Below are 27,673 nucleotides of genomic sequence, written 5' to 3' on the forward strand. Positions count from 1 at the left end.
ACCTGGTATTCTGGTTGGGTTTAATGCCATGATGAATTTGATACCTTACTTGACCCACTTGGGTAGTCAGTCAGTCAAAACACTTTATTCGATTATTTAAAATCATAAAAGACAAGATTACAAACATTTCATTTATATAAAATCAGCAATAACAACAATCAATATACAATAAATACCCAACATTTCATTTAGTAAACAATAAAATCAGACAGGATTATTACGGATGGCTAATCTTTTAGTTTTACTCCGAGCTGCAGCCATTAAAAAACTGGCAACACAAAAGATGTTGCGAGTGCTACTTAACATCTATAAGTAAGTAGGAGCAGCCCTGACTTGTATTGTTTTTCCGTATGTCAGAGTAGAACTCGCAAAACATAATAAAATGCAAAGTAAAAATTATCACAATGACATGGATTAGAGTTCTCAGGTTTACCCCAGGTAGGAAAGAAACCTAAAGTTAGGAGGATTAAATTGAATCGAAATCTAATCAAAAGCTGGCGATGAAAAGGTCTAGTTACCATTTTTAAATACGGCTCAAGTGAGGGAGTAGTTAATAACTCATAATTAGCTTTTACAAGGGGTTTCTTTAACTCCTGCTCCTCACGTTGCATTGCTAACATGTTTAAAAAACTAGTCTTTGTCAATCTCACATCCTCCTTTTTGATAGTCTGGTGACGTGTAAATCTCGGGGCGCCCTAGTCTTGTAAACATTTGTTTTACATACACAAGCCAGGGAACCCTGTTGGATTTCTCCATAGATATACAGTCAGCTAGAATCTGGTGGTTCAGTGTAATTTCTTGGTTTAACCAAGTTTTTACCCAACACATCAGCGGGGCAACTTTCAGCAAATCCGTTACATATCCCAACCCAAGTTCTGTATGTATTGAAAAGGTAGGGGTAGACTGGGGTACTGAAAGAACAGATCTTAAAAACGTGTTTTCCGCAACTTAGATCCAATCCTGCGACATGTAGCCCCATATAGAAGACTCATACGTAGCTATAGCCAAACATTTAGATTTATAGATTTTCAAAAGTGCCTCCACTGGTCTTGCCCCCAACCGCTTTGCAAAACGCATAGGTGCTGCGGTAGACCTAGCTACAGCATTAATTTTAAGCTTCTGATGAGGGCTCCAGGTACCTCTTTCATCAAAGAGGACCCCTAAATACATAAAAACGGGCACCGTTGTTACCTCAGCACCATTACAAAAAAAGATTTCGACTTCAATTTCCTACAATGTTTCCCAACCACCATAACATTTGACTTCTTAATATTTACTTTCAAATCCAAGGACACCATAAAAGCCCCAAAGGAGTCCAGCAATCTTTGGAGACCAAGGCCAGTACGGGCCAATAGAACAGCGTCATCCGCGTACAGGAGAACCGGGATTACCGAGTCTCCTATACTGGGAACATCCAAGGAGGCCCTCCTAAGGATTTCTCCAAAGCATTAATATATAAGGTAAAACTTGGGTAGTCCCATTCAGAGGTTAGCCAGGATGTCAGCCAGTAACCCTGTGTTAGCAATGGGGCTACTAACTTTTTCCCAGCAAAACGACAATTTGGAAGTATCTCTGTTGGGACATATGAAAAATAAATGTCCCGCTCAATAATGTATAGCTCCCTGCCATAAGGGCTCCATAGGCTTTCTTAGTGGAGACTTACATATAATATCAAGGGAAGTTAGGGATTTGTTATTAGTTGCAATGGCAAAGTCGAACTAACAGTGTGAACACTGCCTTTTCAGTCTGCAGTGGCAGGCTGGGGTCCATTTTGTCCTTTTCACATGCAGCGTGGCACAAACATTGCTGCAGCGCTGTGTGAACACAGTGACTTACAAGCCCTTGGTACTTATACGCAAGTCCATACTTACGCGTTGGGTGTATCGAATTTAAAATATCTTTTTTTTATAGGGTTAGAACACTGTTGTAAAACCAGCAGCATCAGTCCAAATATGTGGGGTGAACATGCAAAAAGAGACGTTTCCTTACAATATTGAAAATTGGCATTAGTCAAGAGTAACTAGAGTGTATATGAGGATTTGTAGGTTGAAGTCACACCTCACAGCATTGTGATTGACATTTTAACCACTTGTATCTGACTTGAGAGATCCCTCTACTGACTACTGGTGAAGCATTATCTCCTCTATTAGAGTGTTGTACAAGCATTGTCCGTATGCATAAAACATTCCTCTCAAATCAAAGAATTTTGCAGATGCTCTGCGTCCTTCCTGATACCGAGCTCCATCCCACCCTCAGAATGATGTGCACAAAAGTTTCATTTCCCTAGAGGGAGCGTCACACAGCTATATTCGCGCTTGTCTCCCTGGAGCTGGACCTTCACCGGGCTGCAGTAACACCTTGTTGCCCCTAGACAGAGCCAGTGAGGCTGCATTAACAGCAGTAGCTCCTGTAGAAGGCTTCACAAGACTGCAGTAACACAGCAATAATTGCAAACGCCCACATGGAGCAAGTGAGACTTTCCTGTCACCAAAACATGTACAACCAAAATAAACTGTGTTGTACTTACCAGTGAATAAAAACTCCTATAGGTAGTAAGGTGTGATCACAAGGTAAAAAGAATGTATTTTAATCTGTAATTTGGATTAATTAATATGATCCAGATTTGGCAGATAATCCTGTTGTAAATAAGCACAATCAGTCTGGTTAAAATAGCACAAGTGTGAATGCAAATTTATATACGAAAGCCCCCCCCCCCCTCAGCTTGTTGCAGGTCATTTGAAGCAGGTGACTTGGAAATCCAGCTTTATGAAAATATTTCAATGCTTTTGCATTTCAATAGGAGCGGACACTTAGGAACAATTTAGGAAACTGCAGCTTCATGAAAGGATTCCAGTTCATTTCCATTCCACTTTTGAACGAAACCTAGGAACAACTTGTGGAACTGCACCTTCATGAAAGAATATCAATACATTTGCATTTGACGTGAGGGACACCTAGTAATGATGAGTGGAACTGCTGCTTCAAGTTAAAATTTCAAAGCTTTTGCATTTTACTTTGAGGGACATCAAGTGAAGACTTGTGGAACTGCAGCGTAATTAACATTTTTCAATGCTTTTACATTTGACTTGTGAGGTATACCAAGTAATGACTAGTTGAACTGCAGCTTTGTGTAAGGATTTCAATGCTTTTGCATTTAACTTTGTGAGGGACACCCAGTAACCACTTTTGGAACTACCCCTTCACGAATGTATGTAAATGCTTTTACATTTGACTTCTGAAGGACACCTAGCAACAACTTGCAGTACTGTATCTGCATGAAAGAATATTCAAGCTTTATCAGAGTAGAAAAAGTGGTTATATACCTTTATATGTTGAAACCACACCATCCCAACTTTGGGAGTGACATTTTAAGCAGTTTCATCTTACTCGCTGGATATTTAGGGTCACATTTACAAAGCTGTTGCATTGCCATTGCGACATGCAAGGTGTTGCACGGCAACACATGGGGCTTCTGTGAGATTTACTAAACCACCCAAAGCCACCGTGCATGTCTTTGTATGGCTTAGTAAATCTGGAGTACCGTAAGGCAGCGCAAATGGCTTCCTTGCGTTACTCTGCCCTGAGAAGGTATTCTATGGGTGGGGCGTGGGTGTTCCCTTGTATCCTCCCATGGATTTTGCATTCCTAGAGTTACCAAGACTTGTAAACCTGGAAATGCGTCGCAATGGTCCCTATTCCCATGTGAGGTGTAGCGGAAGAATTATTTTTGTTTCTCCATATTTTTTCCACTTTCTAGGTTTGCTGCTTTCTACAGCTCATGTGAAAGAGGAATACGAAGAAAAAGCACTAGCTCAGAGGCAGAGCATGAATGAGCCATATCTTAATAGATAAAGCACCTTCCTGTCCTCTCCACGTCATAATGTGCAGCAAGTTCTCTTGCTGTGTTGCGCTGCATGACTTGTTAGTAAATATGCACCTTAGTAACATCTTGAGTTATTGCAGCATTGTGATTGACTTGTTAAGCAGTTTCTTCTGACTTGAGATCTACATCTAGTAAAGTTCTCAAGGGCTGCAGTCCTGTTAAACACTTCTCACAGTATTTTCTCCTTCGGAAACAACATCTTGTACTTACGTGAGGTAACTGTAGCTATGTGAAAGGCCAGACCGATTGGCTTTGCTAATGCTTGCTTCATTTTTGTCTTTCTCTAGTTAATCAAGCATAAGATTTTAGGGAGCAAGTTACCAGCATCGAAATTCCACTATTATCTGGCACAATTTCTTGGGTGTGAGACTTCTAGTAGGTAAGTCACAGATCTCAGTTGAAAGTGCTGCAAGCGTCATAAAGTTTAAAGCTTTCTGTTTGATAAAGGAGTACATTGATGTATATTTGTGTTTGTCCTTTGTGAATGGAGGGGCTAATACATTTTTGAATGTAGGGGCTAATACATTTTGAATACTAACTGAATTGACTCGCACCTTCCCCTTGATGACACTTAGATTTAGCCTACACCATACCTGTTTATGTTCAGCAGTGTTGAGCCGGCTATTTATCCGAGCCTGCTCTCTGTGTTTTCTAGCGCCGATTATTCATTACTAGACAACTGTAGCAACCCTCCGTTGGTAGATTTCATGTGCACAGCTGTAAAGATTTCAGTAGTGTGAGTTATGGCCATAAAGAGATACTTGAAGGACATCACAAGGTTGCATTCCTCTGAGCCTAATCAATCTGGTACTTACTTCCATTCGCCCATTTATGCCATTCTTGCTTTAGAAACAACAGTGTCTCTTGTGTTCTCTCTCTAAGACAACACTATTTTTTAATAACAGAGCCAGGCCATTCCTTATTTGACCAATTGGCGTCCACCACCATGTGTTTCAGGTCATGTTGTTGCTTATGGGTGGATACTAGAACCCTGTGGAGAAAAACCCCGGTATGCTACAGCTATTCTTCCTGGACTAAGCAGCTGTGATTACCGTAGCTTGAGAAAAAAGTGTGATTCCTAGCTGAACAGGTCCTTGTCCATCTGGGAGCTTCAAGGTGAATAAGGAATTGAGTACCACTGCGAGGCTAATCGTACAGTTTGCAAATACAGCTATTTGTTAGGGAAAGAAATGAGGAATCTAGTGCGCTTAGCGAGCACAGCTGATGGACGGTGGTTAAATGACCGCTATCTCTTACTCCTGTAGATCAGTATGAGCCCATTATAATGAGATGGACTGCGGTTCTATGAAAAGTTTAATACTAATCCGAGTTTCAGGCCTAAAACTGGGGTCTTCAACCTTTTGCTGTAGTGAGAGCTACTCCTGATCAGTGAAAATCCTCATGGGCTACAGAAGGTCAAGCAATTTGAGCATTGTTACCAGACACCCCCACCTAAATTGACTTTAAGCCCAATGTCTATAGAACCAGGGACTATGGTTTGAACAAAATACTTAATGTAGGAGCACTATGACAGGGTTGCTAGGTGGGTCAGTGAGGACGTGGTTTTTGGGGATGTATGACCATGTGTGCATACAAATGGGATATGTGTATTGTGTGACTTAGTGTCTGTCATATGTATCTGAAAGAAACACGTTGGTTATAGATTTCTTGCCTTAGAATTACCCCCAGGCATCAGACTGGATCTGGAAAGTTTTTTCGTCCGCAGTACCTCTGCATGTCGGAAGGTGTCCTCGGTTGGCTCTGCATCAGTCGTTGGCATTGTGGTCACTGGGATGACGTTGCGGCAGCTTCTTAATGCCACCCTCGTGCGCTGACGTCAGTTCTTTTTTTTTTTCTGAGCGAGCCAGCGCAGATCCGGGAAGAGCGGTACCTCCAGTCACTTTTTGACTGAGTTTTTCTCGACTTTTGTCGACTTCTTTTTCGAGTCTTCGACTCCTGGTGCACGGGGATGCCTGGAATCGAGCCATGCGGTTCCCGTCATCGGATGATGCCGGTGATGGATCCGCACTGCGTGTGCCTCTTTGCCTGGAGCGCGACCACGACCCTAAGTCGTGCTCCAACTGGCGGTCGATGGCGCCGAAGGCTTTGCGGGAGCGGTCCTAAACGCTGCTTGAGCACCGGCAGTCTGCTCCGTACCGTTCAAGGTCCCGCCGGCGAGGGAGGTCGTGGAGCCACCTCCATTCGTCAAAGTCTTCGCACTCGGGGTCGGGTAAGTTGAAGCGTAAGAAGAAGTCGAAGAAGCATCATCCCTCTTCGACTTCTCATCGGTCGGCCGACATGACGAGGGACGCGGGTGGTGCCCTTCTCGCGGCCCCGTACGTGGAGCCCGAAGACTCGACTCTGCGTTTCCCTCCCATTCCTGGACCTGGAGCGACTCCCGCACAGCTTTGTGCGTTCTTCGAGGAGATGCATACCATCTTTGGGTGTCTTGATCCCGCTGGTGTTCCTTCGGGCCCCGTGGACTCGTTGGGGTGCCTAGGCCTTCGCCAGCGCCGCAGGCCCCCCTTGGATCCAGGCCTGGATTCGGATCCGTGCTGGTTGACCTGATTACGCCTCCACCGGCACCGCTTCCTGCGACACCGCTACCGCGTTCGACGCCGGTCGGCTCCCTGGCCTGCGTCGACCCCGGCTTCCATCCCGACGTGGACCCAGAGTCGCTTATTTCCACATCCCCGTCCTGCCAGTCCACCAGCGTTACCTACGGTTCACGGTAGGCCACAAGCATTTTCAATATACCGTGCTCTCCTTTGGCTTTACCAGTGCCCCTCAGGTGTTCACAACAGTGATGGCGTTGGTCGCAGCTCATCTGCGCAGACCAGGGGTTTCAGTCTTCCTCTAGCTCGACCACTGGTTGTTGAAGGCAGGCTGGCCCCAGGCAGTCATCTCCCACTTCCAGATCATGGCTGACCTCCTGCATTCGCTGGGGTTTTCCTTCAATGTGCCGAAGTCACACCTGATTCCCTCTCAAAAGCTCCTTTTCATCAGAGCTGTTCTGGACACAACACAGTTTCGGGTCTATTCTCCCGAACAGTGAGTCCGGGATATTCGGGCTATGATTCTGATCTTTCAGCCTCTATCCCGGGTTTCGGTCAGAATTACCCTGAGGCTGCTGGGCCTCATGGCCTCCTGCATCCTGCTGGTCCATCATGCCAGGTGGCATATGCTGGCTCTGCAGTGGGACCTGAAGTTCCAGTGGGCGCAACATCAGGGGAATCTGGCCGATTGCGTCCATATCTCGGAGGGCACTGCACGTGTCAATTGCAGTGATGGCTCACGAACCAGGATTGGGTCAGCGGCAGATCCCTCTCCCTTCTCCTACCAGACCACACAGTGGTGACAGATGCATCTCTTCTGGGATGGGACTGCCATATGGGAGAGGCGGAGATCAGAGGCCCCTGGTCTCCTGCGGAGTCCGGGCTCCACATCAACCTTCTGGAGCTCCTGGCGATTAGTCTTGCACTCAAAGCATCAATTCCCTCTGTCCGGGGAAGAGTGCTGGTGTTCACGGACAACACCACTGCCATGTGGTACTGCAACAAACCGGGCGAGGTGGGGTCGTGGACCCTATATCAAGAGGCCCTCCGCCTCTGGACATGGCTGAACATCAGGGCATAACCCTGGTGGTTCAACACCTGGCAGGTTCCCTGAACGCCAGGGCAGACAAACTCAGCCGCAGTTGCATGATGGATCACGAATGGCGTCTTCACTCTGAGGTGGTGCAAGGTCTCTTTCAACAGTGGGGAGAGCCTTGGTTACATCGCTTCACCACCGAAGAGAACGTGCAATGTCGGCAATTCTGTGAGTTGGAATTTAAAAGGCAACACTCGCTAGGCGACGCTTTTCATGCTGTGCGGAGTTGCGGTCTGTTGTACGTCTTTCTGCCTATACCACTTCTGCCCAGAGTGCTGAAGAAGATCAGGCGCAACCGGGCCCAAGTCATCCTTGTGGCTCCGGTTTGGGCACTGAGAGTATGGTATCCTGAGCTGCTGAACATGGCCATCAATCCTCCGACCCGCATGCCTCTTCGGGAGGATCTTCTGTTGCAGCATCAGGGGACTGTGCTCCACCCAAGCCTGTCCAGCCTCAATCTCCTTGCGTGGAGATTGAGCCGAAGCAGTTCATGCCATTTGACCTGCCTCCTGAAGTCTTCGATGTAATTCTGGCAGCCAGGCGTCCCTCCACTAAGTCTGTATACGCTTGCCGGTGGAACACATTTGTGGCATGGTGCCCAGCAAAGGCTGTGAATCCACTCTGCCCCTCTTTCTGATTTTTTCTGTTCCTTCTTTCCTTGGCCCGCAGGGCTCTGCTCTGGGCAATATCAAAGTCTATCTTTCAGCCATCTCTTCCTTCCTTCGGCTAACAGATCAGCCTTCTCTTTACAAGTCCCGGTTGTAAATCATTTCTTGAAAGGCATAACTCATCTTTTTCCTCCTGTTCCTTTCGTTATACATCACTGGGACTTGAATCTAGTTTTAACTTAATGTGCGCTCCCTTTGAGCCGCTTTACAACTGTCCTTTGAGGATCTTGGCTCTCAAAACTGTGTTCCTGGTGGCCATCACCTCTGCCAGACGAGTGAGTAAGCTCCAGGTGCTTTCTTCTAAGCCTCCTTTTCTCTCTGTACATCCGGACAAAGTTGTCCTCTGGACTCGTCCATCCTTCCTGCCCAAGGTTGTCACTGCCTTCCACATCGGGCATACGATTACTTTGCCGACCTTCTTTCCTCCTCTGCATCCTTAGGAAGAGAGGCTACACCGTCTGGACCCAAAACGTGTGCTTTCATTTTATTTGGATTGCACCAAACAGTTCCGGGTGGATGACCAGCTCTTTGTTGGGTACGTGGGTGCCAAGAAAGGTCAGGCCGTGCACAAGTGGACTACCGCCCGATTGGACGTCTTGTGTATCAAAGCCTGTTATTCCTTGGCAAAGAAGGAGCCTCCAGTGAGGCTGCGCGCCCATTCCAACCAGGGTGACGGCTGCGACTTTGGCTTTGGGACGCGGAGTTCCATTGAGTGACATTTGTGAGGCAGCTACGTGGGGTTCGTTGCACACCTTCACCAAACACTACTGCCTTGACAGTCCAGCCCGGAGAGACTGCTTCTTTGGCAGTTCTGTTCTCCAGCACTTTCTGGTGTGATCTTGGTTCGCAGACCCAGCACCGAGTTTGTTCTTGCTGAGGTATCTATTCTAAGGTAAGGAATCTATAACTAACGTGTATCTTTCAGAAAACAAGTTATTTACCTTTGGTAACAATATATCTGTAAGAAACATTAGTTAGTTCTAGATTCCTTCCTACCCCACCCATCCTCCCTGTTCTGCAAACTGATTTCCAGGGTTTAGGACATATTTTCAGAGCCCCAGTTTTGTGCACCAGTGGTCAGTGTGTTTTGCATGGCTCTGCGTTTCTCGCGCAGAAAGTCATGTACAGAACTGACGTCAGCGAGCGAGAGCGGCATCTAAGGCGATCACGTCGCCAACGACGGACGCAGAGCTGACCAAGGCCACCTTCCGCGAGCAGAGGTACTGCTGACAAAAAAACTTTCCGGATCCAGTCTGACCCCTGGGGGTAATTCTAAGGTAAGGAATCTATAACTAACTAATGTTTCTTACAGATATATCGAAGGTAAGTAACTTGTTCACTTGTGGCTCAGGACATACCTTTCGCCATATGTTTCACTGTAACATGTATAACACAGATATACACCCATTTTTTTTTTTATCCCCTTTGCTGCTAAACCTTTCCTCCCCTATGCTAAGCCTGTTTTTTTTGGCTATTTGGGGTTGTTCATGCTTAGGCCTCTGTACCTTTTTGATCACATATCCACGCCAAATTTGCATCCTTTTCTTCCAACATCAGAGTTTGTTGATTCCCCTGGAGGGGACCCAGAAATTAGCCAAAATACAGCAAAAGTTTCTTATTTTGGGGGAAAATGGGATAAAAGTGCTGCAGAAGAAAGCGTCTGTTTTTGTCCCTGCAAATGGTATCAACACATGTAATGTTGAAATCACCATCTTCCCAGCTCTCAGGGACTGACAGACTTTTGCCAGAAAACCAAACTTTTTTACACAGTTTTGCCATTTTACTGGGACATAGGCTATTTTTGCTACTTTTTGCACTTTCAACGTCCTTCCATTTAATGGTAGAAATAGGTATGAAAGCAATAACTGATCCTGGAAAGCTATACATTTCAGAAAAAAGACAACATTCTGAATATAGCAAGGGGTCATTTGTGTAGATCCTTCAAGGTTTTTTATATGGAAACCAACAGCTGAGAATAGGAAAAATTGAAATTGATTTGAAAAAAGTAATTTGTGCCAACATTGTCACCTGTAACTTCTTCTAAGTATGGCAGATTTTTTAAAGCAATATACTGTTACATCGGCTGCACCCTTCTGGTTGTGGGGATATATAGGACTTGTAGGTGCACCAGGAACCTGAGGAACCCAGAGCCAATAACTGAGCAGCGTCTTGCAATGCATTTTTTTATTGTGTACCTGGTATATAGTAATTCATTAGGAAAAATAAAACCAGTGAAAAATCGGTCCAAAAGACACCTATGTATTTCTGAAATGGGAGCAAAATATACAGTTTAGCAACAGTAGCTATTTGCACATCTCCAAAATTATGGATACCCGTTGGAAATGGCCCTTCTTGCAGGGTCATCCCTAAAGTTTTTTCCTGGCTCAGGTATTTTTTCTGACCTGTTGTTGTTGGTTTATGACTCTGGGCACTTTACCACTGCTGATCAGTGCTAAAGTGCATATGCTCTCCCTGTGTAAATATGACTGTGAATTGGTTTATCCCTGATTGGCTTATTTGGTTTACCTGTTAGTCCCTAGTAATGTGGCCTGTGTGTGCCCAGGGCTGGTAACCCAAATGCTGCAGCGCTGGTTTGCACCACCCACAGAAGCAGCTTGTAAAGTGTACCTCAGACCTGCCACTGCAGTGTCCGTGTGCAGTCAAGAACTGCCATCTTGGCTGTGAAGTGCCCACACTTCCCAGCCCTTGGACCTCCCCTTGGCATCATATCAATCACCCCTATGGTAGGGTGCATTGTCTGTGTAAGCTAGGACATGGCTTGATATGTGTAGCATGTCCTGGTAGTGAATTACACCCCATTTCGTTTTTCACTACTGCAAGGCTACCTATTCTCCATAGGCTAGAATGGGCAGTTTGATTATTACATCTTCTAATCCTAAATGACTCAGGGAACATGGTAGAAATTCGAGTTCAGTATGCCTGAACTCAAGAATGATAAAATACATCTTTTAGCAAAGTTGGTTTTAATATTCTGTGTTTGAAAATACCACTTTTAGAAAGTAGGTTTTTTCTTGCCTATGCCTTCCAGTGTGCTCTGCTGTTATGTGTATTGGCTGTCTGTTTGCTTTTAGAGGGGCAAGCCAGGCTGAGTCAGACCTGGGTTGAATAGAGAGATCTACATTGAGTATTGGGAGGGGTAGCTCCTTGACCTGAATAGGGCTGTGCCTGGCAAGGTGAATGCTGGCTCCACCTCCTACTTTGCGTCTGATGGCAGACCCCCTCTTTCTGAAAGGAAGGATGCAGCCTGGTAAACAAAGTGCTCCAGGACTGAGCAGAACTGGTTTTGGCTGGGTTCAGTGACTAGTGACGTTTTTGAACAAATACTTTTGGGGTATAAATATCTGTGCCCAAACCCCTACAATTTGTATTGCTCCTGGATGTCAAGAAGAACCTCTGTCCGTGTAGCTGAAGAAATCTGCAGGAGAGGACAGTCCTTGTGCTTGTGTGCTGTTTCTTGGATTGGCCTGCAGTAGTTTCCCCTGGACTTGGAATAAGAGGGAAAAGGACTTTGAGAACTTTTATTTCAACTTGCTAAAGCAATCACCCAAGGGCTAGAAGAGAGCTAGCCTCCTGCTGGAGTCACAGGCACATCTGACTCCCCCACCAGCCTCCTGATTCCTCCCAGCGAGGATTTCTATCTGCAGGTGAGGCCCCTGTGAGTTCCAGGGCCTCTAGTTATACTACAGAGAAGAGAGTGCTGAAATCGTCCCTAACGCCTGTTTGCGACCCGCAGCAGCTGAAGAGCTTAAGAAAAATCACTGCGCTGCCGCCACCGAGCGCTCGCAAACCAAAACCCATCGCACGCTTGCGGGCCACAAAGTGCTTGCTAACACCCAAAGATCATCGCATTGCACGTTTGCGGACTTTTCGAGTGCTCGCTAACCCCGGATCCTCGCCTCGAGATCATCACACCCGGAGTGTCGCTCCCTCGCGGAGCGCCATTTCTTCTCATCGCAGCAAGTTCGGACACGCAACAGGCTCGGCGCATCATCCTCCCTTGCGGCAAGGATTCAACGCATCGCTGGCCTTGCATGAAGAAGTTTGTCGTTGTATCCCACACACATCCGCAGATCGGCGCATCATCCTCCCTTACGGAAAGGATTCAACGCATCGCCAGCCTTGCTTAAGGAAAATCACCACTACAGCCCGTTTGCGACATTTTGTTTGGCTACGAAATCCAGGTACTTTGTAAGTAAAAGGGTCGCAGAGACCGCTGCTTTTAACTGAACTCCTATTTGCACACTTTGAACTATTTTTACAGCATTTCAAGAATAACCCTATTTTACAGTATGGTGACTTTTTAACGTTATTGGTCTTGTGTTAAGTCCATACATAAAGATACTTATTTTTTATAACTACTTGTGTGGTGTCCCTTTGTAGTGTTCTTCACTGTGTATGACCATAAATGCTTCACACACTGCCTCTGAGATAAGCCTAGCTGCTTGTGCTACGTTACCACAGGGGTTATCAAAGGGTTACTCTGACTTAGGAAGAAGGGTCCCTACTTGGACAGTGGCCAGCCATTGCCAGCTAGAGACCCCAATTTCTAACAGTACCCATATTAGCATAATGCATCGAAAGTAAATAGGTAATAACAGCTGCTCTACAATTCTGTTTTGCCCTAAGTTTCCAGATACAAATGGTACTTCACTTGTGTGGGTAGACCTAGTGCCCACGACAGGAAACGGCCCAACACGCAATGTGGACACACCACATTTTTACAATGAAAACTGACCCCTTCTTTGCAAATTGCCTAGCTGTAGTTTTTTAACACAAGCTCTGTTGCACCTGGGGAAACCTAGCAAATCTATACATTTTTCAAAACTGAACACCCTGGGGAATCCAGGAGGGGTGACTTGTGTGGCTCTCACCAGGTTCTGTTACCCAGAATCCCTTGCAAACCTCAAACTTTGCCTAAAAACCCCCCACATTTCTGTGATTGAAAGTTCCAGACTCTGCGTGGGTCCACAAACTTCCACCCACCCAGCATTCTCCAAAGTCTCACAATAAAAAGAGTATCCCACGTGTGTCAGTGGGTCAAGTACCCGTGACGAGCAAGGGCCCGTGACATATTGTGGAGACACCAAAATTACCTATCACAAAACAACCTGGTTTTGCAAGGGGTGGACACCTGAGTTTTTGGCCCCGGACTCAGTGACCCTCTAGGGAAACTTACCAAACCCACACATTTCTTAAAGCTAGACACTATGTGGACACCAGTGAAGTATGACTTGCGTGGATCTCCCAATGTTTCCCTATCAAGAATCTCCTGCAAATCTCAAATTTAGCTGAAAAAAATCAAATTGTCAACACCTTTTTGTGTGGGATCACTGTGCCGGCACAAATGTCATTGTGGGCACCCTCCGCCACTGGCCTATAAAAATAATCCCTGGCATCTAGGGAGCTCTCTACCTCCATCAGGGGGAGGGGGGCAGATTGCGGGGCAGAAAGACTGGATGTGGCAAAATGTAATGGGGGCAGCAAAGGCCCTTGCCCAAGGGGCCGCTCCTCCTTCCTAGTGGGTAATGGGTGGATTTCTGCTTAGGGATCACCCTCCTGTGGTGATCCCCAAGCAGGGATCTACAAGGGAAGGGTACCATTGGAAAGGGCAGATTCTCCCCGTTCCAACAATACTTCTCCCAAGTGTTTTGATGCTTGGGGTTGAGCTAGCCACACAAGCACTGAAATAATGAAACTGAAACTAGGGAGCTGATTAGGATGGCGGGCGGACTGAAATCCGCCTGACACCCTAGCGGTAATGGGACCACCCGCCAGCCATGCAGCGGTCCTACCACCCCAATCATGATGCGACCACCACCACCGGAGTGGTCACACCAGGCATCTTCAACATTGCGGCGGGTGCTGCTGGTTGCAGCACCCGCCTCAATAGTGAAGATGCCATGTTGTGCATCGCCATGCACAATGTGGCACCTTGTGCATGGCAATATAAGGGGTTACCATAGGTACCCTGCAAGTGCTGCCCCCCACCCCCCGGTGGCCCGCAACAGTCCCCCAATGTAAATCCCCGTCAGCCTTTCCATGGCGGTACCGCTGCCATGGAAAGGCCTTAAAGGGCAAACATCCTAATATGGATGGCGCCACCATATTGTGACTGTTTTTTCAGTTATACAAATTGCAGTGTCTACTGGCCACTTGAAACAAGAGTCTTGCTGTTTGTAAGTATGAACCTTTGAATTGGGAGAAGAGTAAAATTGAGAGTTAGCTTAATCATTAAGTTAACTCTTCATTTTAATTTTCCTCATTTAAAAGTATTGAGAAGCATCATTTTGTTCTCGTGGTTCCAAAATTGAGTTAACAAGATCTTTTATTTAAGAAGCAAATACCTCAGTGCTTCAGTTCTTCACCTCTAAGGCCTAGCAAGGGTCATAAATCTGACTGAGCACTGCCCATTATCTGGCCTTGCTATCTGCAGCCTGATGATAATAATGTAAAATAAACACAGCCTTCCCTTAACTTTCCAAGGAAATTGTGACCCTGTGCTTATATAACAATGAATTAAAGGCTGTGTGCTACTCTGAAGGTGTCTGTGAGCGACTGGTAGCTTGTGATCGACTGGTTGGAGACACCTGGCCTAAAACAATAAGCTTGCTGGGAAAGTAAATGCTAATTATATTGAAAACTATATATTACAATTTCAAATCTCACAAACAAAGAATTATTTAAGAGCTATCTTGGATATCATAGAAATTTGAGAAGTCACCAGAGAAGTTTAATATTTATTTTCCAATTTAAATCATTTAGAGCTTATTCATTTGAAATTCTTTAAGACTTAATAAAGAACGTCTGTTGGATGATTTTCTCAGGGATGTGGAACTCCTATAGCCCAACGCCAAGGACTTATTGTCTGGGGTCAAATGCAACACATTTTTATGTGAATTTTGTCCTTGGGACAAGTAGGCCCAACCCCCTGCAGCGCAAACCCCATGGCTGCCAGTTTACCGTACCGTATTATGGATCAGGGAAGGGCACTGTCTGCAGTTAAGATAATATTTTTTTGTCCATGTTTATGCTGTTCAAACTTGTATTTATGGTTCATTAATTGAAAGCCTTATTATTATGATGAGCACTCTAAGTAAATGTTGTAAGCTCTGACTGCACTACTAAAAGTGGTTACAGTATAAAAATGTGTACACACATTTTAAAAGTTTAGCAATATGAGGCTATGTCTAATGCTCCCAGAATGCTCTCGGATTTGATGCAAATATTTGCAGAAGCTTGAAAGCAAGATTGATGATTCTTTGCTTTCAAAATAAAATGTTCATACAAAAATGAAAGCTGGAATAAAAAACATGTAGCAAAACTACTGTAAAATTTCAGGCACCGTTTCTCTGCAGCATCATTTAGTAGCGTGTTGATGCATGCTGGTATTTCCCAAAAATATTCGTAGTGGAAAATCAGTGCAGACGTCCATTTAATCGAATGTTGTCCCTGTTGCATCTATTCACAGGTTACCCAGAGACCATTTAATCTCTGGTAATAGTTGAGTATGTATTTGAAATATTGAAGCATTCATACAAAGAAAAATCAAAATGTTGTTTTTCTCACACAATTTAGGAGACGCCCACACTATACTAACATTGCAGCTTAGGGGCCATTCAGCATGAGATACTGCGGTTAGTTACTTCAGTGATAAATTGTTGGTTCGTATTTATTTATTGCTGATCAACGTTATTAACCTAATGGCTTCATTACAGTGGCAGCTGACAGGACTGCGCTCTGCAGCTTTTGTAACTTCTTTCGTATAGGTACATCTTTCCTGCCCTGTGCTGGTTGAAAAGAAAAGCAGACTGAGTAGCATGGTGCATTTGTTGTGACAATTATTTCAACATTTACAACGCAGTAGTCTTGAAATTACTTCTGTCTGCCGGGTTCATATAGTCGTTATGGTCAATTCCATTTCTGAATGTAAATGAAACGAGTATGGGCTCATTAGGCGCGGAGAAGTCCAATTTTAAGTCTGCTCACCCTTGCAATGCTTGATATGCCGTTTCTTCTATCAAAGTAGTTTGTATTTTTGTACCGGTGTATTAGGATCTAGAGAATAACTCTGCAAGTTCAAGCAGTTTCTAGATGTTTGTCTTACTCTACTGATTCCTTAAATAGTCCCAAAAAATTTAATACTAAAAACAGCCGAAGGAACCATAACACGTGCTCACCCACAGGGCTCAGTTTCTCATTAAATGATTGCACTGTATAATAAATACAAAAGTCTCCAGCGCTGTCGAGAAAAAAACCTCGCAATTTGTTGTTCCTTCAACTGGGCAATCTTAGCTACTATCAAATATCAAGAACTCTTTTAGTTCATATTGCACGCCATGAAAATTGGCTGCCATACTACTGCTTTTGTTGTTACTAATACTATTGTCACCAGCTCCAGTGTGTTTCATGGAGGTTAGCATCACTCATCAGCCTCTTTACCAAAACATGGGAGGGAAAGAGGCCTCTGCGCCTGGTGAGGTCTAAATGACCTCTAAAACCACAGCCATGATTCCCCGCTCCCATGCCTTCCCATAATACGCCCCGAAACCATCTCTATCAAGGCTCCTTGATTTCTCATTTATTTTTGCAATATGATATACCTCTGATGTTTTAGCCAAGACCACCTTCTCTGTGCACAGTGCTCTTCTTTGCCTAATTTCTTCATGGAAAGTTTCGGGTTAATCTGTCAAACGGAATGTGAGAAAAAAAGTTGCAATCCTGTGGGACTCCTGTGGGATCCCGGTATAAAAAAAAAAAAAAAAAGGTGGCTGTTTAAAAAAAAAAAAAAAAATTTTTTTTATGTTGTACGCCCAGGTGAGCCATGAACCGGAATTTTTATTTTATAAAATTTGTGGGGTGAGCGTGAGTAGATCTGATTCCCCAAACCACTTCTGTCCCTGGGGACCCTATCCCCCAGGCTGAAATCTAATTCAATGGGATGGGTGCTAGCAGCCCCCTTCCGCGTGCCTTTATTTGGCTCCGGGGATCCAATCTCCTGGCATGCAGCCCCCCTCTTCATTCACAATTTGGCACCAGGGATCCTATCCCCCTGACCAATTTCTTTAAGCAAGGGAAGGTGGGCACTTGTCCACCTCCCCATGCTGATGCCCCCCTGGGTCCCCCATCCCCCGGGACGTGATACTTCACACTGTCACTGGGGCTCACTTCTAGGACACTGTGGTTCCCTGCCTGGGATAGTGTGGGCGTATCTTGAAAGCACTCTCCTGGGCGGGGAACTCCGCTTTGCCCCCGACTAGTGGGAGTGGTAAAATAAATTCTGCACCTGCCCTGGCGGGAGCAAAGGATGAGTCCCTTCCCCAGCCAGCACCAAGTATGGTGTTGGCTGGGTAACCGCCCGGGCCTTGCGGCTCTCAAGTGTGGCCTCCAACATAGTGTCAAGAGCCTGGGAGATGGAGTCTCTAGAGTCACTATTGGCTCGGGAAAGGGGGGGGGGAGGGGCGGCACACGTCCATCTCCTTTAAAAAAAAAAAAAAAAAGGGACTGAGGGATGGGGTCACACTTGGGCCGTTTTTTGCTTTCCAATGACTAATGAGCTCCCTTTGGCCAACACCAACCCCAGATCTATGAACTTACTAGTGACTTTATTCTTGGCATTGTGGGGAAACCAGTGCAGCAAACAACAACCTGGCGTCAACGCTATCTCTCTCACCATCGTGACCGCAACCCAGTCGTCACCCTTCTCCAAAACTCTCCCAGATGGGGACAATCCCAGAACCTGTGGAGAAACCCCGCACCCTCTAAATTACATCTTGGGCACACAGTCCGGGCTCCGAAGTATTCATTAATCTTGCCGGGGTAAGGTACACCCTGTGCAAAACATAGAAGTGAATCAACTGGAAGTGCGCATTGCTAGTGCTCTTCCAGGCCCTTTCCACAAGTTCTCCCCAGGGTTTCTCATCAATGACCACACCCATGTCCTCCTCCCATTTGAGACGTAGTGTAGTAAGGGGTCGACGCATTCCCTGAGTAATACGCCTGTAGAGGCAAGTGACCGCTTTGAAAGTACCATCTGCCATCACTATATATTGACAGGCCAGGGAGGTCTGGGGTTCCACCATCCCCTCTCTCCAATGCTTTCGGATAGCTGCCGTCAGAGCAGCATGTAGAAGGAAATCACCTCTTGGGAGGTCGTGGAGCTCCAGAAGATCATTGAAAGGGAGCAAGGTATTGTCTTAAAATAAGTCCCCTACAGTAGAGATCCCAGCCTCGCAACCTGCTCCAATCCCCTCCATGGGGTAGTGCCTCACAAACGCCCAACAGGATCTCAGGCACTCACCTAGCTAATCGATTCTAACATTGGCTCACCGTCTGTAGGCCCGGGGGGACCACTCCCTCCCTCATGGGCAGACCCAGTGGCACCCAGGATAGAAGGCTCAGGCTCGGGTCCGGACCACCAAGGTCTTATGTATTTTTGAGCCGTCCTGCATTTCATGTACCACTGTAGCTGTGCTGCATGATAATAGGCTTAGAAAGCCGGCAAAGCGAAACCCCCTTCCGCCCTGGATCTCATCATAGTGGTGAGAGCCACTCTTCGCCTCCCTGTACCCCACAAGAACCCCGTGAGCATTGTATTTAGTTGAGCAAAGATCTTAGGTGGGATCCAGATTGGGAGCGTTCCGAAGAAATAGAGAAGCTTGGGTAACTTAATCATTTACACTAACGCCACCCTACCCGCCAGAGATAATGGAAGGGTCCCCCAGTACTCAAAGTTGCTTTTGGTGCTGCACACAGTGCGTCCTATGTTACCCTCTAGAAGATCTACAGGGTCATGATATATCCAAGTGCCCAGATAGGGCAAGCGTTTGGTTTCCCAAGGCATGCCATCTGCTTCCGACGATCTGTCTCTGCCCGAGCATGCATGAAAAAGACACAATTTAGCCCAGTTCACTCTGAGCCCCGCAACTCTCCCCAGGACACCCAGCAGTTCCTTGGCTCCCCTGAGTTAGCCTGGAACAGTAGGAGGTCATCCGCATATAAAGCTATGTGTTGTAGCTGTCTCTTCACCTCCAGCCCCTGATAATAGCGACCCGACCTGGTGTGCTCAGCCATGGGCTCCATCGCCAGCGCGAACAGGGGTGACTGCGGACAGCCCTGTCTCATGCCCCTGCCCACCATGCAGGATTCCGAAATCAACCCCCCGTCCGAACTCTGGCAGCGAAATCTTTATACAAGATCGCCGTCCATTCCACAAAGCGTTTCCCCAGGCCAAATGCTCTCAGAATTCTAAAGAGATACAGCCATTCTAGGCTGTCAAAAGCCTTCTCGATGCCGACTGTAAAAATGCATGCTTCCTCCTTGCAGTAAGGGTCCGCCTCCAGTATGCGCAGGGGCCTACGTACATTCATCTCTGTGTTCCTGGCTGGGATGAATCCTGCCTGATCCACCTGGATGAGTGTCGGCATGTGGGCTAACAGCCGACTGGCCAATATACAACTTAATATTTTATAGTCTAAGTTAAACATGGCGAGGGGTCGATACGCAGTCTGGTCCCCAGCCGGTTTACCAGGTTTTAAAAGTGGGACGATTACCGCTTCCCTCATTGAAGTAGGAAGACAGCCCTCTTGTTTCATCCTGTTATACAGTGCCACTAGCCATGGGGCCAGGACATCTACGTACGCGGAGTAAAACTCCACAGGGAGTCCATCTGTCCCCGAGGTCTTATTCCTAGCCATATGCTTGATGGCTCTAAGTACTTCCCCAACCTCAACGCCTGCCGAGGTCCTCTGCCGCCTCAGCATCAACCGTGGGACGCTCCACGTCAGCCCAGAAACCCACCTCGTCTTAAGCCCCAGGGTCAAGTCTGCTCTGGTAGAGGGAAGCGTAGTACTCCAAAAACTGAGTATTGATGTCTTGTTGACCATAGAATACCTCATCCCCCTGCCCCCTCAGCTCCAGGTTCATCCTCCCTCTGCGCGCTGGGTTGGCCAGCCGCACCCCAGATTTATCCCGTTCCCCATGGGCCCGGGTAATGTATGCCTTGTAATCAAAACAGCGAGGTTTTCAACTTGTGTTGCTAGGAATTCTCGAGCTGCGAGAAGTTCATCCTGCTTATCTATTCGCTCCGGCCTCTCTTTCTCCAATTCCTGGAGCCTGTGCTCTGCATTTTGCACATCGCACAGTATCACTCTCCGCACTCCGACCACTTCACCAATGCAGCGTCCACTAACAACAGTTTTAAAGGCGTCCCATTCAATAAGTGAACTTGTTTCTGTCCCCGCATTTTCTAAAAAAATTATCATCAATAACGGAACCTATTGTGGCCCAAAACACCGGATCTTCCAATGCCTCCGGTCGCAGACACCAACTAAGTATGGTAGGTCTAATCCGTATTAAATCAAAAAAGAATCTGATCTAATATAGGATAATCCTTGTGAGCATACCCCACGCTATATCTTGGCTCTAATGCTTAACAGCTTCCACAATGCTGTTCAATCCTTGGTGCTCCTGTCCATTTATTTAAAAGTTGTTCTGTGTCATTCCCCAGTACGTAACCCAAAGCGTGCACATTTCAGAAAAAAAAATGTGCAAAGGTTGTCACAGTTTGCAGACTTTTTTCTGAGGGATTGTGTCATCTCCCAACCCTTGCATATTCAAGATGCTACTGATGTTTTAAGCTTCTTAGAAACATTGGAGTATGACCCCGACCAACAAGTTTTGGTCACGATTGATATTGAATTGTTGTACACAAGCACACCCCAGGATGCCACTCTGGTGGCAGCAGCGCGGGCACTTGGAGAATGTGAGTGGTTATGACACCCCACAATCCTTTGTTTTACAACCCTTTGTTTTACAATGGGTGGAGGTAGCCCTTGCAAAAAACATTTTTGCTTATAAAAACCAACGGTACCTTCAAGTGTCCGGCACTTCAATGTGGGCAACTTTTGCCCCCAGTCTGGCCTGCATTTCTGTAGGCCAGTTTGAAGCCAACTACATCAATCATCCATCTAACCCCTTCCAGAATAACATCTCCCTCTGGAAGGGGTTTATAGATGATGTGCTTTGCATCTGGACAGGGACAGAAAATAGCCTTGGAAGTTTTTTAGAGTGGCTGAATGGGCTAAACGAATGTCTTAAATTCACATGGAACATCAGTAGGGGTACAGCTACCTATTTGGATTTGGATATATGTGCAGTGGAGAATAAGCTTCAGATGAATGTCCGCTGCTCGGCGGCGAAGTACCTGCTACATGTGTCTACTGTGTCTCCAGCCAGTGCCAAGCTTCCTGTGGAGCCGAAAAGAAGTGAGTTTCCGTGTTATCGATCACCCGGAGACATGCCGGGAATAACATAGCATAAGGAATTTACAACTGGCGCAGCTTCCACTTGAGAGTCAGGAAGGAAGCACGTTGTCTTTGTACCTCCCTATTGAAGTCCGGAAAGATCGTCACACTGGCATTCCCAATCTGCAAATTCCGTTTCTCTCGGGCTTGTTGCAAGAGGTGATCTCTGTCCCAATAGTGAAGCAGCCTCACCACCATCGGCCGAGGAGGGGCCCAGGGTTTGAGCAGACCAGCTGGGACCCTGTGGGCTCGCTGAAGTTCGAAGGAGAGCCCCTCTGGGCCACTTCCGTTTTAAGCCAGTTCTCCATGAAATGCACTGCATCGTCCCCTTCCTCTCGTTCCGGTACCCCCACAATACGCAGATTGTTACTGCAAGAGCGCCCTTCACTATCTTCTGCTCTCATTTCTAGCACCTTGTCCTTGGCTTCCACTATTTTCAGAGAACGCTGTAGTGTGGTATCTTCCTCTACTACCTCCTCCAAGGCCTTCTCGTTAAGCTTCACTCGTTCCTTGAGCTTTTGATGGTCGTCCTTCAACAGGTTGAGATCTGCCCCTATGGAATCCATCTTTGTCTCCAAAGCTTCTCTTGAAGAAGTAATGGCCTGAATGATATCCACCAGCGTGAGGCCCTCCTGGATGCTATCCTTCCGCCTCGTCGCCACCTCGTCTTCATCATCAGTGTGCGGCTCGTTTCCTCCACGTGCAATACAGCAAACCCTTTCTTTCTGGACAGCCTCCCCATTGTTAATGCCTGCGTATGCTCGCAGGGGTCTCTGGAGCGGCGACAGTAAGGAACTCCAAGCATCGACGTCCAGCTCAGCAGCAGGGCCAGTCCGCACCTCCAGACCACAGGACCTATTTTCGGAGCCTTCTTCCGTGCACACAGGCTGTCGGCATTGAATACCCATGCGGGGAAATACCTCTTCACAGTTACTACCACCCACACAGGACAGCCTCAAAGGAACTCCCAAGCGAAGCAGCTCCTTCCTGCTGTGTTGATGCTCTCCACGCACTGCTTAATCAGCTCTCTAGCGGGTCTAGTGGGCTCTCACCCCTTTGTTGTCAGAAGCTCTCCATCCTGCAGTGCTTATCAGTCAGGGCCCCTCACGGCACAGGCCTAGCACAGCGCCACCCACCACCACTCCAGCACAGTACTCTGGGTGGTCACCCCAGCTCTCCGCAGATCTGCAGCTAGAAGTATGTCAATCTACAGCTGCCACCCCCGCGCCGTACACTTGCAAGCTGCCTCTCACTTTCACAGCCGCCAGGGCCCAGCATCACCGCCCGCTTTCACCATTTTGTGGAGGTAATGAGTCCCCAAGCTCAGAGGAGCGCGCTGTGTTCGCCACATATTACGGGGCTCCGGTCTCCCCAATGCCGGCACCCTGCTAGCGGGGGTCACAACCGCTGAGTGGTACTCACAGGGAGCTTCAATTCGCCTCCTCGGTGCTCCGCGAAGGCTGCCCCGTCGGTGCCCAGCCGCCATCTTGAGCTCTCCGCACCAGGAGCCTTTGGAGCCGTCGGGAATGTGATCAGCGATTTCCCCGCTGCCAAGGCACAGCAGCCCTTCTGCAGCTGCTCATCGCCGGCACCAGCGTTTCCGCCTCTAGTTTTGCGGTAAGGGGCCCCTCTAGGACATCAGGATCATTGTGGGCAGGGGGTAGCTACAGACGGAGCTCCGGAGTCCGCTTCCCCTGACATCGGCGCCTAGCCTCGCCCCTCTTCGCTTATGGTCATGGCGCCTCACAGGCCCCCATGCTTATAAGTTTAGCCCGCATTAATGTTTTCCGTGCTGCAGCCACAATTTTTTATACACTGCAGACTCAGTGCAGCCTTGTTCCAGTGCTGCATCATCCCCTCCTCCTCCCAGCCCCCTGCAGCCACTGTTTCTTCATGTAGCGCTCTCTTGCTCCAGGGCTCATGAGCAAAGCCCACTCCATCTGCGTAATAGAATGTCAATATTATGTCTTAAGGAAAGGGTGCAGAACCACAGGCTGATACTAACTGTCCCTAGTTACAGTCTGTAGTACTGCACCATTTCCTCAAGACATACTATAAGAATTCCATTACTATGAGGCTCAAGGAACGAGCATGAGCATTTTTCCTTTATTAGTGGAGTTTTTTTAATCACAAAGGGTAAAAAAAGATTTAAATGCTGGCGCTCGTTTCTTAAGCCTCATAGCAATGGCCTTCGTATATTATGTCTTAAAGGGTACAGTACCACAGGCTGTTACCAGGTGTCCCACGGACAAGGATTCCTTGCCAACCACAGCACTGAGACCGCGCCGATCGCCGCCACATGCAGCATCCGAACACTCCTCAGCCCGGAGAGAAACGGTAACCCTGATCCGCCTCGACTTCTCGGCAACTTTCAAAACAGTCTTCCAAAACACCCTCACTAACAGACTCTACAACATAGGCATACAGCAAGACACCCTCAAGTGTATTGCCTCCTTCCTTACTGGGCACACACAGAGCATCCAACTGCCTCCATTCACCTTCACACCCATAGACATCATATGCAGCGTACCACAAGGATCATCCCTCAGCCCCACCCTGTTCAACATCTACATGACTTCCCTAGTAGACTTCTTCATATCCCACGGACTTAACATGATCCCCTAGGCAGATGACACTACGCTGACCCTCTCGCTCACTGAGGACGCCTCCAATGCCAAAACCAACTTTGGTAAGGCCCTGAGCAACGTAGCCAAATGTATGAGAGACCACGACCTCCAACTCAACTCCGACAAAACTGAAGTACTAATCTTCAGGATGAACACTTCCGCATGGGACTACAGTTGGTGGCCCTCAGAACTTGGACCTACACCCACATTGATCGACCATGCACGCAACCTCTACATCATCCTAGACAGCCAATTGACCATGAAACGACAAGTCTATGTAGTAGCCTCCTCCTGCTTACACACACTTCGCATGCTCTGCAGAATCTTCTGATGGATCCTACCCAGCACCCGAAAGATCGTCACTCAGGCCCTCGTCACCAGTCACCTTGACTACAACAATGACCTCTAGGCTGGCTTCTCTACCCTGCTACTCGGAAGACCCCAGACCATAAAGATCCCAGCAGCCAGACTCATCCTGGCCCTCCCTAAATGAACCCACGTTACACCCTCACCTGAGAGACCTCCACTGGCTCACCATCCAGAAGAGATGCTAGTTCAAGATCCTCATACATGCCTACAAAGCCCTCCAGGACATAGGGCCTGCCTACATCAGCCATCAACTCAACTTCCACTAACCCTCTAGCCACCTGCGCTTCTCTTCACTTGCCCTCGCACCCCCGCATCCATTGCAGCCGCAGCGGTGGCTGCTCCTTCTCCTACATTGCTGCCAAGACCTGGAACCACCTTCTCATCGACTCCGTACAGCCAGGCTAGCTCGCTGTCATACTTCAGAAAACGACTCAAGACCTGACTCTTCAACTGAGATACAGCGCCCAGATACCCTTAGGGGTGATAGTGTTGTGCTTTACAAATCCTGTTTGATTGATTGATTGTGAGCTACTCCACTTGTAGTTCTGTAATTGATTGTGAGCTTCTCCACTTGTAGTTCTGTACACTGTAGTTTCTTGATCTTGTAGTACTTTACAAGTAATTTGTATATTACTGTTCAGTTTCTTTATTTGTGAGACAAATATCTATTTTTTCACAAGGATTTGATGGATCTGTTTCAGAAGAATGAGCAGGAGAGAGATTGTTTATTTTCGGTCCCGTGCATACAAAATGCAGTCTCTTTCTTCTGTCCACACAGGTATCTGTAGCCTTTATGGTAGTTTGAGAACTTTCATGATCACTGTTCCTTCAACAATGTTTTCTTTTCAGCCACACTTAAACTGTGTCCTTTAGTGAACTATGTTTACTGTTAGTTTTTCTTTTTTTAAGGATGCGAGTGATTCCATTTATGTGATTGGCTGAAGGGTTTGCTAATGGTGCTGTTGAGGTTGTAGATTGTGATTTTGTTTTAGGCTTCCTAGGTCTTCTCGTGTAGAGTTGTAGAGGCACATATTTGAAAGTACTGCTAGTTAGTTTCCAGAGGCAAATTGTGGAATGGTCCTTCTTTCAGTTTGGTTTTTCCTTGATTCATTGCGTGGTGACCTTGGTTTTGCTCTTGTTGCTCCATGTTTCAGCCCTATTGTTTTTTTGTTTATTCCTTGTGCTTTGTGTATTCAAATATTCCTTTTTTGAGGCAGGCTTTTTTTCCATTAAGGAATAATTTTTTTATTGGATGTTATTAACTTTGCACCTATATGATTTATAGTCAGTGAAATGGTTCTCAGCACTTGGTGTGAAAGTTGGATGCCGGCTTGCAAGAGTATTTGTGGTGCCTAGTATCTATGGGATGTAAAAATGTGAGTCCATATTTTCTGACCTGAGCATGGTTTTAATTCTTGTGGTAATGATTGACAGTGGTAGGCTTGTGGTGTGTTGTTCCCTGGTAGCTGTCTGGCTTGTGTCTTCACCTTCAGAGTTTGTTGTCTTGTTATGTCATTAAAGTGACTATTCTGTGTGGTCTGACTAACTTTTTGTTCTTTACTTGGGCCATAAGAGTACAATCTGTTTGTCTCCTTTTGATGGGCTTGTCTGAATTATTTTGGTTTTGCAGGGTGTCTATTTTCCCTTTGTGTAATACATTCATTGGGCTTGGCTCCTGGTGTGATTATTCAAATTGGAGAAGGAACATCTGGTTGTTTGTTGCCCTTGCTTCCCTGCCTATGTCTCCTTTTGAGGCTTTATCATCATGCTGTTTTCTGCGCTCTGCCAGTGCAAAAGGCGTGCATGCACTTCTTTTAAGCATCATGAACACATGCATTAACATGGAAATATTTGGATTTAATGTTTATTTGTCTGACAGTAAAGCTTGAAATCACAGAGGCAATTACTGCAGTGTTTGCTGTCAGCAAATCATGCATTTACTCAGTGAGGGGAGGCAGAAATTGTAGTTGTAAAGAAAATGTATCAAAGATATGCGTAAGTGGAGAATACATGATAGATGAAATTAAGAATCTGAACAGAAAGTAGATGATTTGCTTTTATATGTGGATGATTGTGTGGCAAGATAAACATGTATTGTGAACATTCATAATCTAATGTTGAATACACAGTAAATCCTAATCTCCCATCGCTATAATTAACAGAAAGGCATTGGAAGAAAAATGGTCAAATATTATGTTAAAGGAGACTTACTTTCTGAATGATAACAGAATAAGAATATAGCATTGTAGGGTTACTTTTAGTCCAAGATTTCTTTTCAGGGATGTAGCACATTGGCTATATGTATTTGTCAGAAGATGGCAATAACATATAGAGCAAACACAAGGAGATGATAGACTGAGTGCTGAAACTTTTCAGACACTCTCCCCCAGTCACAGATCTGGTTTGAATCCATCATCGTTCTTTACCTCACTTGGCAACCTCAGTTCAGACCCAGCCATATGCAAATCAGTCTTGACCCTGTTCCTCATGGGAACAGTCCAGGCCGAACTTCCTAGCCAGATCTTCCCTGGACCAGAAACAAGCATCCTGGAACCGATTTTGGTGTAAGAACCCTCATCAGCCAGGCTAGCTTGAATCCAGTGGCAAAGTGAGCAAGGGGCCCATGGCTGGGCTTACCCTGCTGATTTAGGGCAAACAAAGCAAACACAGGTAGTTCGGGCTAGACTGACCTGGGGTTTCGAATTGAGCTAAAGAAGGTTGATGGATTAAACTCTGATCTGTGACTGGGGTGAGTGTATGTAAGTGCTTCATCCATAGTCTCCTTGTGTTTGCTCAGTACTTGCCAACAGCTGGTGGGCCCACCCTGCTGTTCCCTTCCTGTCTAGTATACCTACCTCTACGTTCCAGAATAAAGTGTGTCGCCTGATCTCCTGTTTGTCATATCAGAGTAAAGACATAGTTTCTGGATAACCTCATTTGTCGTACGCATCCTGAACCTTAGCTCTTAGCATACGCCTGAATTCCATGAACAGAAGCCAGTTTGCATTCTGTCTTTATGGTGACAAAGGGGCTAATTCACAACTTATTTTGGAGTACAATTTAGTACTATTTAGTTGTCTTTTACATGCTCTTGCATGCCTTTGTGAATTAACCTTAAATCATCTAAAATGGGAATATAAGTATAGAATTCAG

General features: G+C 46.4%; 1 protein-coding gene and 1 pseudogene across 11 annotated transcripts in view; both read left to right on the forward strand.

The window, feature by feature from the left end:
• LOC144762634 (tyrosinase-like) overlaps positions 1–3,852 on the forward strand; it is a 39,412-nt pseudogene extending 35,560 nt beyond the window's left edge.
• EPB41L2 (erythrocyte membrane protein band 4.1 like 2) overlaps positions 1–27,673 on the forward strand; it is a 1,174,544-nt gene that overhangs the window by 95,038 nt on the left and 1,051,833 nt on the right. For all 11 annotated transcript variants that reach the window (XM_078648868.1, XM_078648862.1, XM_078648871.1 and 8 more), the window contains exon 2: positions 4,171–4,262. The gene's annotated coding sequence lies outside the window, so the exon portion shown is untranslated. The remainder of the gene's footprint in view (positions 1–4,170; positions 4,263–27,673) is intronic.

The sequence above is a fragment of the Lissotriton helveticus genome, chromosome 6, assembly GCF_964261635.1.
Source record: "Lissotriton helveticus chromosome 6, aLisHel1.1, whole genome shotgun sequence".
Lineage (NCBI taxonomy): Eukaryota > Metazoa > Chordata > Amphibia > Caudata > Salamandridae > Lissotriton > Lissotriton helveticus.